At 48.2% G+C, this 13,625-nt stretch overlaps 1 protein-coding gene across 1 annotated transcript in view; it reads right to left on the bottom strand.

The window, feature by feature from the left end:
• Positions 1-13,625, bottom strand: part of SNX29 (sorting nexin 29) — a 511,081-nt gene that overhangs the window by 236,507 nt on the left and 260,949 nt on the right. The window lies entirely within an intron of this gene.

Below are 13,625 nucleotides of genomic sequence, written 5' to 3'. Positions count from 1 at the left end.
GATGCTTACTGCTGTGCAGTGGCTGTAGCAGGAGCCCAAAGCCATCCAGATTCCTGCACAGAGGGGAGCACTGCAGACGTCCCTGCCTGGGAGGAGGGGTGCATCCTCAGAAGCCAGCAAGGGCTCACTGTCCTTGAGTAAGCACACCAGGCCCTTCTCAGCCCATCCGCAGAGACAGGCCCAAGAGAAGACTAGACTCACAGCTACTCCCTGACTGGTGGGGCTCAAGGCAGTTCAACTCCGGAGGGACACTGTCAGTCCCCCTGCAGGTAAATGAGACGAGTCTCCTTCTCAACACCCATGGTGAACAGGAACAGCAGGAAGCAATGCCTATGATCTTCATTCAATGTGTAAACTACACATCAGACGTGGTGATTCCCAGGCCATAGATGAGGACAGCCGAGGCTCCCAGAGGCTAGGTAAGAGGGCCAAGGCACACACCTAAGGCCATGTTGGAACCCTCACACTCTGGCCAACCCAGGGACAGACCACCTCCACCATCACCTGATCACCTGTAGTTTAGATTCAAGAAGGATTCTTTCCGGCAGGTATTGGTTATGAGCTTCGGGTCTGGAATCTCAGTCCCAACTCTGCCACCAAGTATCCATGTGACCTTAAACATGAGTCATTTCACCACACCTCAGTTTCCTGCTCTAGAAAATGCAGGTAAGAGTAATACCACCACAGCAAGTGACTCTAAGGGTCAACTGAGATAAAGGGCTCAGAAAAACACCCAGCACAGTATAAACACGGAACACATATAAGCTAGCCAGCATGACAAAGATCTTAACAACTATGAAGGAAGACAGCTGCCCAGAAGAACAGAAAGGCTCAAAATTAATGGATAAAAAGGATTCTTTGTGCTTTTAATTTTTTTAATCCACTCAACTATGCCCCCAAAGTGGATTAAATAGAAATGTTCAACTCGTTCATTCTACAGAGCTACTGGATCAAAGCAAGTTATTAGCTGAGCTACATAATTCATTTGATTAATTTGCACTGTAACGAGCAAGAAGCAGCCAGCAAACCTCAAAGCCGCTCCCAATCCAATTTCGGGTCTATTTCAAGTTTTAGAAAGGTATTCCACTAGAAGACAGTCATAAAATGTGTCAGGAAACAAATGGTAAGCTAAACCTCCAACAAGGGCCATCAAACCCCAGGGATACCTTCGTACAGAAACGCACTGTCTGAACAGCGAGGTGAGGGGGATCGCACCCCTAGCTGGCCTTGGAACAGAGTTAAAATGTCAGTTCTGCCACTTCCCACGTGCTGTGACTCAGGACGGTCTGCTCAACCTTTCTGAGCCTGTTTCCTGACCTGCTGCTTACTGATTAAATGAGAGGATGCATGTGATGTCCCAGTCCAGTTTTTGGCACATAATTGGTGTTTATTAAGTGGTATCAATTGTATTAACTTGTATTTAACCTTTCGTTCATTTACTCCTCCATTTCTAGGTGAGGGAGGCACTTGGGGGAAAATTTCTGCTCATTCCACATGGGAAAGTTACTCAGATGAACGCTAGCAGCACTTCTTACATACAAGCTAAGACGGTCAAACCTCTAGCTTTTGCAAACCTCTCACCAGAGCCACCTGGCTGTGTCAACCTCTTGGTGAAAGAAAACAGGCAACTGATATAAAGTTCTAGCTCCTTTAAACCAACAAGAACATTAAGCCATTAGAAGCCGAGTCCCACTTCTAAAATGACAGGGTGCCCTCAGGCAACGCTTTTCACAAAGTGTTTCCCAATTGCACCCACCCAGCCAGACTGCTACAAACTGTTCAAGCTAGAAGTCTTCACGTGTCGTCCCTTAGGACCAAATTGCAGGGCGTTTTTAAGAAACCAAAGTCTCTGGACAGCACTGACTTGACCCATAAAAATACCATCTTCCTGAACAGCTCAGAAATGATGGCCGGGCTTTACAAGGGGCTTCTACCAAAGGGTCAAGAGCGGCCAGGGGGTGGCAGGCGTGGCTGCCCATGTACACCTGTGTCGGGGGAAGCAGACCAGACAAGGCCAAGGAAAAAGAACATTATTCAATCATACCACTTTTGGAAAAAGAAACATTCATCACAGCAGCTGAAGGGAAAAAGACTCTAACAGGCACAAACAATGGACAGTGCTAATACACTCTGACGACGCTCTGCTTCTGCCCCCGTCACCTGCTACTCAGTGTCCTCCTCACAACCTGGTCAGACCTCCGCACCTGCTGTTCAGATTGCCCTGGGCTGCCTTCCTGTCTCTCACTCTCTGGCAAATTCCTGCTCTGCCTTTAAAACCCAGCTTAGAAATGAAGAGCTGTGGAGTGTCTTCTCTAGAAGATGCCAAACCACATCCCCCCTACTACTGGATCTCACAGCTAACCCTCTCTTCTCTTTATTACTTCTTTTGACTCACTGACCCCTTAGCTGCTAGAAATTACTGTTTTACTCCCCTAGTAGGCTGTGAGCCCCTTAGAGCAAGGACGAGGGTTTCTTCATCAACGTGTCAACTCGTGTGGCGCTCAGTCCTTCATTCTTTCACATATACATTCAAACCTTCACTGAGCACTGACGTGGGTGCTGGCAATCACCTCTCTAGCACCCATGTCCTGTCTAGCAATGGTCTCAGTTTTCATCCCCCCACCCCCCGCCTTCATTCTGCATGTGTGAACAGGGCCCCTCCCTCAGCCTAGCACATCAATGAGACCCTGTGGGTGGCTGAAAAGGGAGACTGGGATCGAAGCCAGCTCTATCAGAGTCAGCTCAAGGCTCTTGCCGGGAATGGACACAGAGTCTTGCTTTGTCCCCTGAATGTGAACCTAGCAAAAGAACATTTATCCAGAGGTTACCACAGCCTTGTGTGACTAGGGTGAATGAGCAGGGGCGGCGGGGACACTGGAGATGATGTCAACCCAGAAATGATAGAGGCAGAAGCCAGAGAGGAGCCTGATAACACAGCTCACAGCCCACAATTCAACCACACCTAAAGCCAGACTGTCCCTTGGATCAAGGAACTCTCTTCCCAGGGGCAGTCAGGGTAGGTGGTGCTCTGAGGCACTAACAGGCAAACCCTGACAGCTCAGGGGCTGAACAGATCTCGGTCTGCTCCTGCTCTCACCAGCCTGCAGTGGCCCCAGGACAACAGGGCAGCACCCTGCAAGCAAGGAGTCAGGGACCCCGGCTGGTGTCATCCTGTGGCTAGACCACACGGAATATACTGCTTCCAAGGTCACCACGGCAGGAGAAACGAGAAGAAAATTCACACCACCTCTTCTCAGATGACACTCATCACTTCTGCTGACAGCCCAACAGCCAGCAGCAGTCACAGGGTCCCGATCTGACCCTAAGGGAGATGGGGAAACACCCCAGTCCTCTTGGTCCTGGAAAAGAGCCATGAGACAGGCCTGATAAATGCACAGCACAGGCCCCGCCGCCTACGCCAAAACACTCCTCCATGCACTCAGCACCAGCCAGGTGGCAGGGATCACGGCACACACCAGGACTACAACCGTGAACAAGGCCACGTACAAGAACAAGGGGGAATGAGGCCAACAAAGACACGGACAGGACAGGCAGCACACAACACAGAACTGATAGAACTAGAGAAGGGGCACGGGCTGCAACAAGACACCTGGGGACCTGAACGTGGCCTTCAGCAGGGCGGCGGGGTGACCGGGGAAAGCTTGTGGGAGGAGATCTCAAGGATCAAAGGCAGCAGCTGGGGAAAAAGGGGAGGGAAAAAGGATAAAGAACAGGGATCCACGTAAAGACCAGCCCATGGGCAGGTTTGGAGAGAATACGTGCATCTGGGAATGGAAACAAACTGGGAGGGGAGACCTGTGTCTGAATAGGGAGGCAAAGAGCTAGAACATGCAGCGTCTTATATTAACATACAATAACGTGTCAAGTTCCCATGAATCTAAGCACAAAGGTGAGCCATTCGAGTTTTGCGCAGGAAAATGGCCTGGACCGGCTGGGCCTTCAGCTGTTTTTCACCATGCCCTTTGCAAGCATTAAAGTCAACACTTTCCTCCTCCCAGTCTCAGCTCTCAGCCCCCACACCCTCCCCTGAGTGCTAGAGCTCCATCTGCTACTGACAACTCCTACTGTTACCAGTGAGATGGGACACTCCTGTGCCTTCACCTGGCATATTCTCAACACGGAGCCCAACCCCGATGGGACAGCGCCTCCTGTACCCACTGCAATAGAGACAATTCTTCCTGAGGACCCAGAAGTAGCTTCAAGAAGCCACTTTCCACTTTTGAAGAGGAAAGCAAATATAAAACAGGCCCAAAATAGCATGGGTCTGAAAAGCTAAAAACCAGCCACCCTAATTACAACTATTTTTATCTACTGCCCAGAAAGGACTAGTGGATCATTTTCCTTGGTGTTTAAGGAAGTTCATCTGTTCGTTGTCAAGTCTTCCAGGCTCCCAGATCAGAGACACAAGTGGAAACGAGACTTTAAAACAAGTGGAAGACAAATGGAACACGCAGGGTAGAGACACTGAGCCAACAGCAGGGCCCGGAGCGCCACCAACCGAGGGTGGCCAACTCCGCGACGAAATAGAAAACAGAGATCCAAAGGTCTACGGCAGTAATTTAGCAGACGGGCACCGACAGACGCTAACAAGTCTGAAGCAGGCACATGCTGCAGAGGGGCACGAGTGTGTCGCCTGCAGCGGACACATTCCGCCTAGAGCGATGTGTGACCCAAAGGCCGGGGAGGCAGAGGGAAGACAGAAGACCTGCTGGGTGAGAAGGGGTGCTGAGAAAAGTGAACTTCTCCCCTGTTGCTCCAGGGGGACAAGCCATGCACAGAGAAGCAGACCGGAGCCGTCTGATGGGTACCAAACACTTGGGTCTGTTTACGTCACTAAGGCTTACATCAGGCACTGTGTGTGTCAGAATTTATTTCTATTACCCCTCCTTATCCCTTCCCTAAGTCCCCCGGGGTCTGACAAGCTAATGGCTGCCATGCTTGTCACTGCTTCATCACCCCAGCTCCCGCTCAGAGCTAAGTGAGAGCCTGCCACCCGGGAAGGCCTGGTTCTGGTTTCTGGCCAGGCCCCAGGGAGGGTCGCGGCGAGCACACTGGCGCGGGAGTCAGACGGCCAGGGTCGCATGTTAGCTCTACACACGCAAGCCCTGTGACCTCGGAGAGGGGTCTTCTCTCTAAGCCTCCAGTTTCCTCATCTGCAAGGATGCAGCAAACCTGAGACGATCCATCAGCACACAGCCTAGGAACAACAGTAGGCCCTCCATGTATGCTAACTGCCGTCACCATCGTGATCCCTGTTTGCTGGGTGCTCTTGTGTACATAAATGTCACCAAGAGCCCAACAGATCACAGGGCAACAGCTTTATGCTGGAACTTCCTTCCCATTTATAGTAACCTGTCATCATAATGAGAATGAATGTTGCTAATATGCCATTTATTTCACCCATGAGCAGAAATTCCGGGAATAACTACACTCATACGGTAAATGATAAACATCCTATAATTTGGAAAATCAAGGTACACTATAAACCCTCAAAGAACACTGATAGGAGAAATTCTCTAGTTTCTGCAACTAATAAATTACAAGTAAAGAAGGAAAGGAGCCAGGGAAGATACAGGTGGGAAACCTGTAGATTGAGATTGACTTCAGGGGTCTACAGACCAATCACAATGTGTGGATGGACCCCATTTGGACCTTCCTCAAACATCTGTCTGGACTGGAAATTTGAACACTCAGCAGAGACTCGATGATATTAAGGAATTATTGTTGGCTTGTAGGTATGCTAGCGATAATACAGGGTGTTCTCCTTTTAAGAAATAAAGGACGCTTATGTTTTATTTGAGATACGTCCCAAAATACTTTGGGATGAAATCATGTCATGCTTTGGTTTGGCTTCTGATACTATGAGAAGCTGGGAAAGTAAAAAGATGTAAGGATGAAGCAAGACTGGCCACGAGTTCACAACAGCTGAAGTTGGGTGATGGGTTCGTGGAAGCTCATATGTTGTTCCGTCTACTCTTACATATATTTCAAGTGTCCACAGTAAAAACATCCTTTAAAAAATCCCAGATGGAGCCACCCGTGAGAGACAGACTACCTCTCTTGAGACCATCAGGAGGGAAGGAGTTCACTCATCAACAGCAGCGCACTGGAGGCCTGGAAACCAAGGCACCAGAGAAAACTTGCGAGCTGTGGTCACTCCACCTCGTCTCCAAACTCCTCAACCCCCAAGGGCCAATGCAGCTGTGCTGGTGACACAGCTACAGTTCAAACCAACTGGAATCAGGATATGAGCCAAGCCAAGGGCAGAAGAGAGACGACCTGGGTTGGGCCACCGGGCATGACCTAGAGGCTAAGGTTCCTTCTCCCCCAAGGAGGGGGATCTCTAAGCAAGGGGCCCCTTGACGGGTCCCTGTTTGAAGAAGTCCCTTTAGCTGATAGTTCCATCTAAGATTCACCGGGACCAGCAGAGGCCTCCTTTATAAGACTTTTTAATAGTACTGTGTGGGTTTGTTTTTTTGTTGTTGTTAAGAGCTCTTACCTTTTATATTCTGAAATACATAGGAATGAAACTGAGTTTGTTTCAAAATACCATGAAAGACTAGGGACTAGACTGGGTCAAGATGAAGCAAGAATGGTCAACAGTTACATCTCACGGTGGAAGCCAGGTAAGGAGTACAGAGGCTCAGGAGACTGGTCTGGCTCTGTACATGTTTTGACTTTTCCAGAATAAAAAGTTTTAAAGAAGTCCTTGGAGGTTTAGTCTTGTTAGTCGTTCATGCTTCAGTGAGAATGACACCTACCCCAACCCCTCACCAGTTTTCACTCATACCTAAACAAGCACTTCAACTGCTTTGCTTCATGAGAAAGTCCTTCCCCCTCCCAAGGAGGTGAGAGCCTGGTCTCCATCCCTCAGCATCTTGTGACTAAAATAATAAAAACAAAGTCACACCACACTTTTCATTTTGATCATCAGTTTAAAGTAGATCTCAGCTCAGAGTTCTTTATCCTGAGTTCTTACATGGAATCCAATACTTTACTTAAAAACTCATCTTTCTTTTGTATAAACATGGCTCTCAGATATATCACGCATGTTGGATGCCACTGGTGCCAATTTAGGAAGCAAGCGCTGGGGGTATTACTGCTCCCAAGGTCCTGGCTGCCTCAGGAACTTTTACATTTTATTGAAATGATGATCACATTCACGGCTATCTACGGCATGTGATTATGAATGTGTTTTTTACCAGCTTGAGCTTACTTTTCCATTAATAGTAACCTGCCACTATAATGAGAATAAATGTTGCTAATATGCCATTTATTTCACCCAGGAGCAAAAATTCAGGGACTAACTACACTCATACAGTAAATGATAAGTATCCTGTAATTTGAAAAATCTATCAACAGCTAGCTGAGTCCTGACACACGGGAGGAAGTAAAGATCTGTTTGCAGAGGATGGATGGGCAGTACTGAAGCCCGGACCCACAGGCGACTCAACAGCGGGGACGGGCGGCTGTCAATCAGAACTTGGGTACAAAGAGGGTAGGTCTAACGGAGCCCTGGTAGCAGAGGGTGGGAGGGGAAGTGACGTCATCTCCTAATCATATTCTCTGTCTCTCTCCCTCCCCCCCACCCACACACACGACCCTTGAACAACATGGAGGTTCGGGGTACAAGCTCCGCACCGTCCAAATTCCGCATGCGACTTTTGACACCCCCAAAATTTAGCTAACAGCCTACTGTTGACCAAAGCCTCATCAAGAACAGCATCACTAACGCATAATGTGTATGTTATATGTACTGTATAATCTAAAGAGAAGAAAATGTTGAGGAGAAGATACCTTTACAGACTATACTGTATTTATCCAAAGAACCCCCAGGTAAGTGGCCCACACAGTTCAAACCCATGTTGTTCAAGGGTCAGCTGCATATATAAAGCCTCCTAGGAGCTAGGGCACTTTGGAGGTTAGTAAGAGAAACAGATTATAGCCTCACAAAAAAATAATTACAGTCAACAGAGAAGTGGGAGAAAGTGGCTCAGCTCTGGCAAGTTTGACGGGAGGCGCCAGAGTAAGCAGGAGGCTGCTACTGAATGAGCAGCCCCCCACGTCCTGGTGCTGGTCCCACAGGACTAACAGCTCCGCTGCCTCAGCTTAGGCACACTCCTGCCCCTGGGCCAAAGAAGGGCAGGGAACTTGGATTTACTGCCCCCCAAGAGAACAAGCAGCGGTGAGAGGTCATTCAAAAAAAAAAAAACCAAAGGGAGGAAAAAAGGCACTAAGATACCAGCTGTCTGCTACAGGCACTGAACTAGACTCTTTTTTTTTTTTTTTTTTTAAAGATTTTATTTATTTATTTATGTGACAGAGAGACAGCCAGCGAGAGAGGGAACACAAGCAGGGGAAGTGGGAGAGGAAGAAGCAGGCTCATAGCAGAGGAGCCCGATGTGGGGCTCGATCCCGGAACACCGGGATCACGCCCTGAGCTGAAGGCAGATGCTTAGCCGCTGTGCCACCCAGGCGCCCCTGAACTAGACTCTTTATATTCCATCCTCAAAGTAACCCTGCCAGCATGTCTCCTCACTGCATTTTACTGATGGAGAAGCGGAGGCTTAGACAGGATAGGAGCGCCCCCAGGAGCACGGGGCAGGAAGTGACGAATCTGTACTCGGGCTGTCGGATGGGGGACAGGTGTGCCCCGCGGGCCACGAGGCTGTAGAAGGCGGGGCTGCAGAGATGCAGGCTCAAGTCCAAATGCCACCAGCATTTTACGTTTTTCTTGACAACACCAGCTGGAGAAGCATGGGAAAATCTCTACAGAAGTGTCTAAACCAAAGGAATTGTACTTAAAAGAGGTAAAGAAGACTCTTAGATCTTCCTTGGACACGTCCACTATCTTCTATCTTCAAAACCCTTGGTGACAACAAATCCATTCCCCCTCATGTCTACATCTTCAAGACAGATGGGAAGTTTACAGAAGAAATTCCAAGCCTCATTACTAACAGTCCTAAAAAAAAAAAAATGGGAGGAACATTCTAGAAGCTCCCAAGAAGTGCTCTGCAGACTGGTCAGTAAGGACATGGCTCTAGGACCCCATGAGGCCTAACTCTACATCTGTGTGTCAACCCTGCTCCCTGAAGATCCTAACAGACGTGTCTGCCTCACCCCTGGGGTGGGAGCTTCCCAAACACAGTCACTGCTACTCACCTTTGTGACCTAGGGCCAGCCTGGGGGCAATGAAGAGATAACACTACCCACTGATGAAACATCAATGACGTTGCCATCAAAAAAGAAGGAAAAGTCCATCTAGGGAAGTAAATGCCCCTTCAGGACCATCTCTGCTTCAACTGACATCTTCCATGAATCACCTCCTAGAACCATCAACTCTACTGCTCCTGGGGGTGGGAAAACCATGAAAGGAGGAGGAAGGAAGATAAAGCCTGGCCACTTAGAAGGTCCTCAACAAACACAGGCTAAAGTTGTTGGAACTGTCCATCTGTCCCTCAAGGTCCTCTCTAGACTCTCCAGGCTAAAACTTCTCCTGAAACTGAGTGTTTGAAGAGTCTGCCTCCTGTAAAGAACCCACGTGAACTCTCCCTAGCCCTCTATCCTGAGCTACAGCGGTGCCTCGTACTACGCATGTTCAATCCGGGACTTCCCAAATCGCATCAATCACTTTATTTATAAACACTACACTGAACAGCTGAATCCTCGCAGTAGACTGTCATTCTGTTCAATATTTATGGAGCTCCTACTGGATGCTGGAATCATGTTAGGCAATTAATACACAATTAAAAAGGTATCATCTACAGTTCCCTGGAGGGGCTCTCATCCTGGCGTTCTATTACATGTGCTTCAGAAGCAGGTAATTCCTACCCAGAGGCACTCACTCCCTTCTGCTGTAACTAAAAGTGTGGGGTGTGCCCCTCCCAGCACTGCTGCAAACTGCTAGTGCCGAACCCTCCCTCTGCTCTACTGCTCGTCTTCCTCCTTCCACCCATTCTCTCCACCGTGACCAGGGATAGTCCCTTCTCCTCTGCCAGGTCCGCCTTTGGTTTCCCCCATGAGCGTAGCCTTCCAGAACAGGCAGAAAGAATACAGGCTTGTGCTCTGGACAGCCTGCGTGATTTGAATCCAGACATGCTTCCTACCAAGCCGAGAAATGCTGGGCACCTTGCTCAATTTCTCAAAGCTCCATCTGGGACCGGCATCCTCCTTGAGAAAGTCGGCTGAGGATCACGTGAGTTCGTCTACACCAAAGCCTTAGCGCAGTGCTTGGAAGTAAGCGTGCACCTGACAGCTAGCTACCCGTATCACAGCAGCTGTTGGGTAATTCGTGCTTCTATATTCGTGTTTCCCCCCTGACAGAGGAACCTACACCTGCCAGCATTTTGCTTTCCTTCTCGTTTTCAAAAGTTAGCCATGGACACACAGGGTGTCCAGAACAATCTCTCCACCTCCCATCGCCGGTCCCCGAAGCTCTCCAGCCACTAAAAGATGGCTGACAATGTTGACTTTGGGTACTGAGCTGTCAGGGGTGCCAGGTGTCAGGTCACCGAGCACTCATGTAGTGTGCAGTCCATGTGGGTGGAGAGGGACAAGGTGGTTTCTAGGGCTCTGAGACACATCTAGAAAAACAATGTTCAGGAACTCCTTTTTCACTGGGATGAATCACAAAAGAGTAATTCGACTGCTGCGGTTCTTTGAAGAGTCCTATTACGTAAAATGAAATGCCTCTTCTTCTCTGCCCTTTTGAAATGGAAGGAAGTGCATCAACTCTTCCCCCACATGCTTTCATTACTCCACTCACCATGTGTTTAAAACCCCTTGGTTAAAAACCAACCATTAACAAAATGACAGATGAGCATCACAAAGAATGTTGTAAAGCGCTTGATTACTGCTAACCTAAAGGGTTCAGCAAAGGTCTTGGTATAATGAGATGCTAATAATACTTACAGAGGAAAGATGACTGGCCACTCACTCTGCCATCAGAAAATAATGAAAAATCAGCAGGGGCCGTAAATGCCAATAGAGAACATCTCAGCTTCAAGCTCACATGTCTCTCAGCTCAACAACAGCCACCCACTCTACTGCTGAGTAAGGGGGTCACGGAGGACCAGGCAGGAAGTTAAGGCTGACGAGAGAAATCCTTACACCCCAAGCGCCACTCCCTCTGATGTGACAGCTAACAAGAACAACAATGCAAGTGAATCGGGCAGTAACTTCACATCACGCCGTCATCTTCCCTGCACATTGCTCAAGTCTGTGCAGTGAGACAGTGAGACTCTGTCAACATCAAACGAGGGGGGTGGCACGGCCACAACACGGCCTCCCAGGCACTGTCATCTGGCCCATCGACTTCAGCAGCCACAGTGCCACTGCTCTCCCCACCTGCTCTGTTCCAGACCTAGGTCTCCTTTCTGGTCCTCAAACCTGCGAACTCTTTCCCTGTGCAGGACCGTTGTCCTTTCCATTCCCTATGCAGAAAGCAGGAACTCAAAAATCACCCGATCAACCGACCCATCTCTTAACCAACCAACGAACTATGGTGCTTTGCTCAGTAGGTCAAGTGGCCAGTCACGGTTTTTTCGAGCCCTCCAGAGCCAGAGTTACTGATGAGCAGGTCAGCTTTCCAGCTGGTGGAACCTATATGTCGATCGCTGCCCCCACCCACCCCCGCCCAGTGCTCAGCATGCTCACAGGAGCCCCGGGACATGAGCACCAGTCTCTAATACGTGTGCAGGTCTGATGAAGTCCTTACAACTCACCTTGCCCTGGGTTTCCTGAAGGAACACAGGCTACCAACCTACTTTCACTCTGCTAAGAACCCTGCCACCCTTCCTAGCTCATCAGCTCTTCATTCATTCAACAAACCGGAGACATCCCTGTCCTAGGAGAACTTAAAAATGCTTGTATTCAAGGGTTATTTAGCATTTACCATTTGCCAAGAAATGGTAGCTGAGTATACACTGCTGAAAAAGACATGGTCTCTACCTTCCAGGGATTTGAGGTCCCTGGAGAGACAACCACACAGGGTGACACAACCCTGAGGGTACCCGGCCCATTCCCCTCTCCACCCAGGCTGAGAATGGAATGATAGCCCAGCACCTGGCACCACCACGAGCCACCTGTGGTCAATGACCTCACTAAATGAGGCTGTGAGGATGGGCACTGGGATGAGGATAGGCCCTGAAGGGATAGTCTCCCCCCAACCCCCAGGCTCTCCCATCCTGGTTTGTAACTCTTCCCCTATCAGCCTATTATGCTAAGACCCCAGCTCAACCCCCTTTGAGCTCCCTTGAGTTAGAATTCAAATTGTTTCTCACCTCCCTTCTTTAGAAGTCATTAGGAATCAGGTGAAACAGACCGCAAGATGGTCAGCCTGAACCAGGAACAAGCGTAGGGGGGGCCCTCCTCAAAGGACCCTGCCTCTAAAACCTACCCCAAGGTCAGGCATGTCTCCATGGCAATGGCAGGTGCTTTTCTCCTACCAAAAATAAAATGTACTGTAGAGTATTCACGAAGCACTGCAAGTATAGTCGTACACTTCTATGCAAGTATGTAAACAAACACGATTCGTAATAAATACCACCACGTGACCACAACATATACACACACCTACAAATATACGTATTTTATCTATTAGTTGCCTATTTGAAAACTTAGCCTTCCAGCTTTACCACTGAGTACAGTGGCAGTTAATGATTTCTGATTAAAAACAACAACTACAACACTTTATCCTATCAAAGAAGTGCATTCTTCTTTCTCCAGAATGTTTTTATCATGCAGTTGTCAACTCACTATGTTGTGTACTTAAAACTAATGTAACACTGTGCGTCAACTCTACTTCAAAAAAAAAAAAAAAAGTCTTTTTGTTAGATATGGATGATGAATGTTATCAAACGACTCTTGGGTACCAAGCAAGATCTGTATCTGGTGTTTAGCCTTTCATCTATCACAGTGAGTGGACTTGATGATTTCCTAACATTAAGTCATTCCTGAAATCCTAAATTATTCCCAATTTCACACAGACTGGTCCTTTCATATACAACGAGATTTCATTAGGTAACACCTTTCTACGATTTTTATGCATTTAGGCACTAGTGAGACTGGCAAAAGGCTGTTTATACATACCTTGAAAGGCTTCCTAGAAACTGCTGTGAAACCACCCAGGTTTGCTACCTCTTAGGGCACCTCCTTTCTTTTTACTACTTTCTTCCAGCTTTTGGAAGCCCTCCAGGTAAGTAGGCTGCATCGTCAATTGATTTTGATAATAAAGATTATCCTAGGAAATAGTCCGTGTCATCCACATGTGCACATTTATAAACATCAAAGGTGTTTGTGACGCTCTCCTGCTTTTAGTCTCCAAATCCAAGACTACATTTGTTTTCCTGTTTTTAACATGACATATTTGTGTTTTCCCTATTTCCTTGCCATAGGCACCAAAAGTATCTCATTTAGTATTTCTGAAGATCCACCTCTTAGTTTTGGTCATCAAGTACAATGCTCTTACCATTTTGTGTTTTGTCTTGTTGGCAGTGCGAGGGGTGTAGTGTCTGATTAAGCCACTAGCATCTGCATAACAGGCTGGACCTGTCCGTGCAATGTCCCCGAAGCACCTGAGCAAACGCACAGAGGCCGCCAGACCT

The sequence above is a fragment of the Ursus arctos genome, unplaced genomic scaffold, assembly GCF_023065955.2.
Source record: "Ursus arctos isolate Adak ecotype North America unplaced genomic scaffold, UrsArc2.0 scaffold_2, whole genome shotgun sequence".
Taxonomy (NCBI): domain Eukaryota; kingdom Metazoa; phylum Chordata; class Mammalia; order Carnivora; family Ursidae; genus Ursus; species Ursus arctos.
The sequence above is the reverse complement of the archived record's forward strand: the minus strand, read 5'-3'. Positions and strand labels throughout refer to the sequence as shown.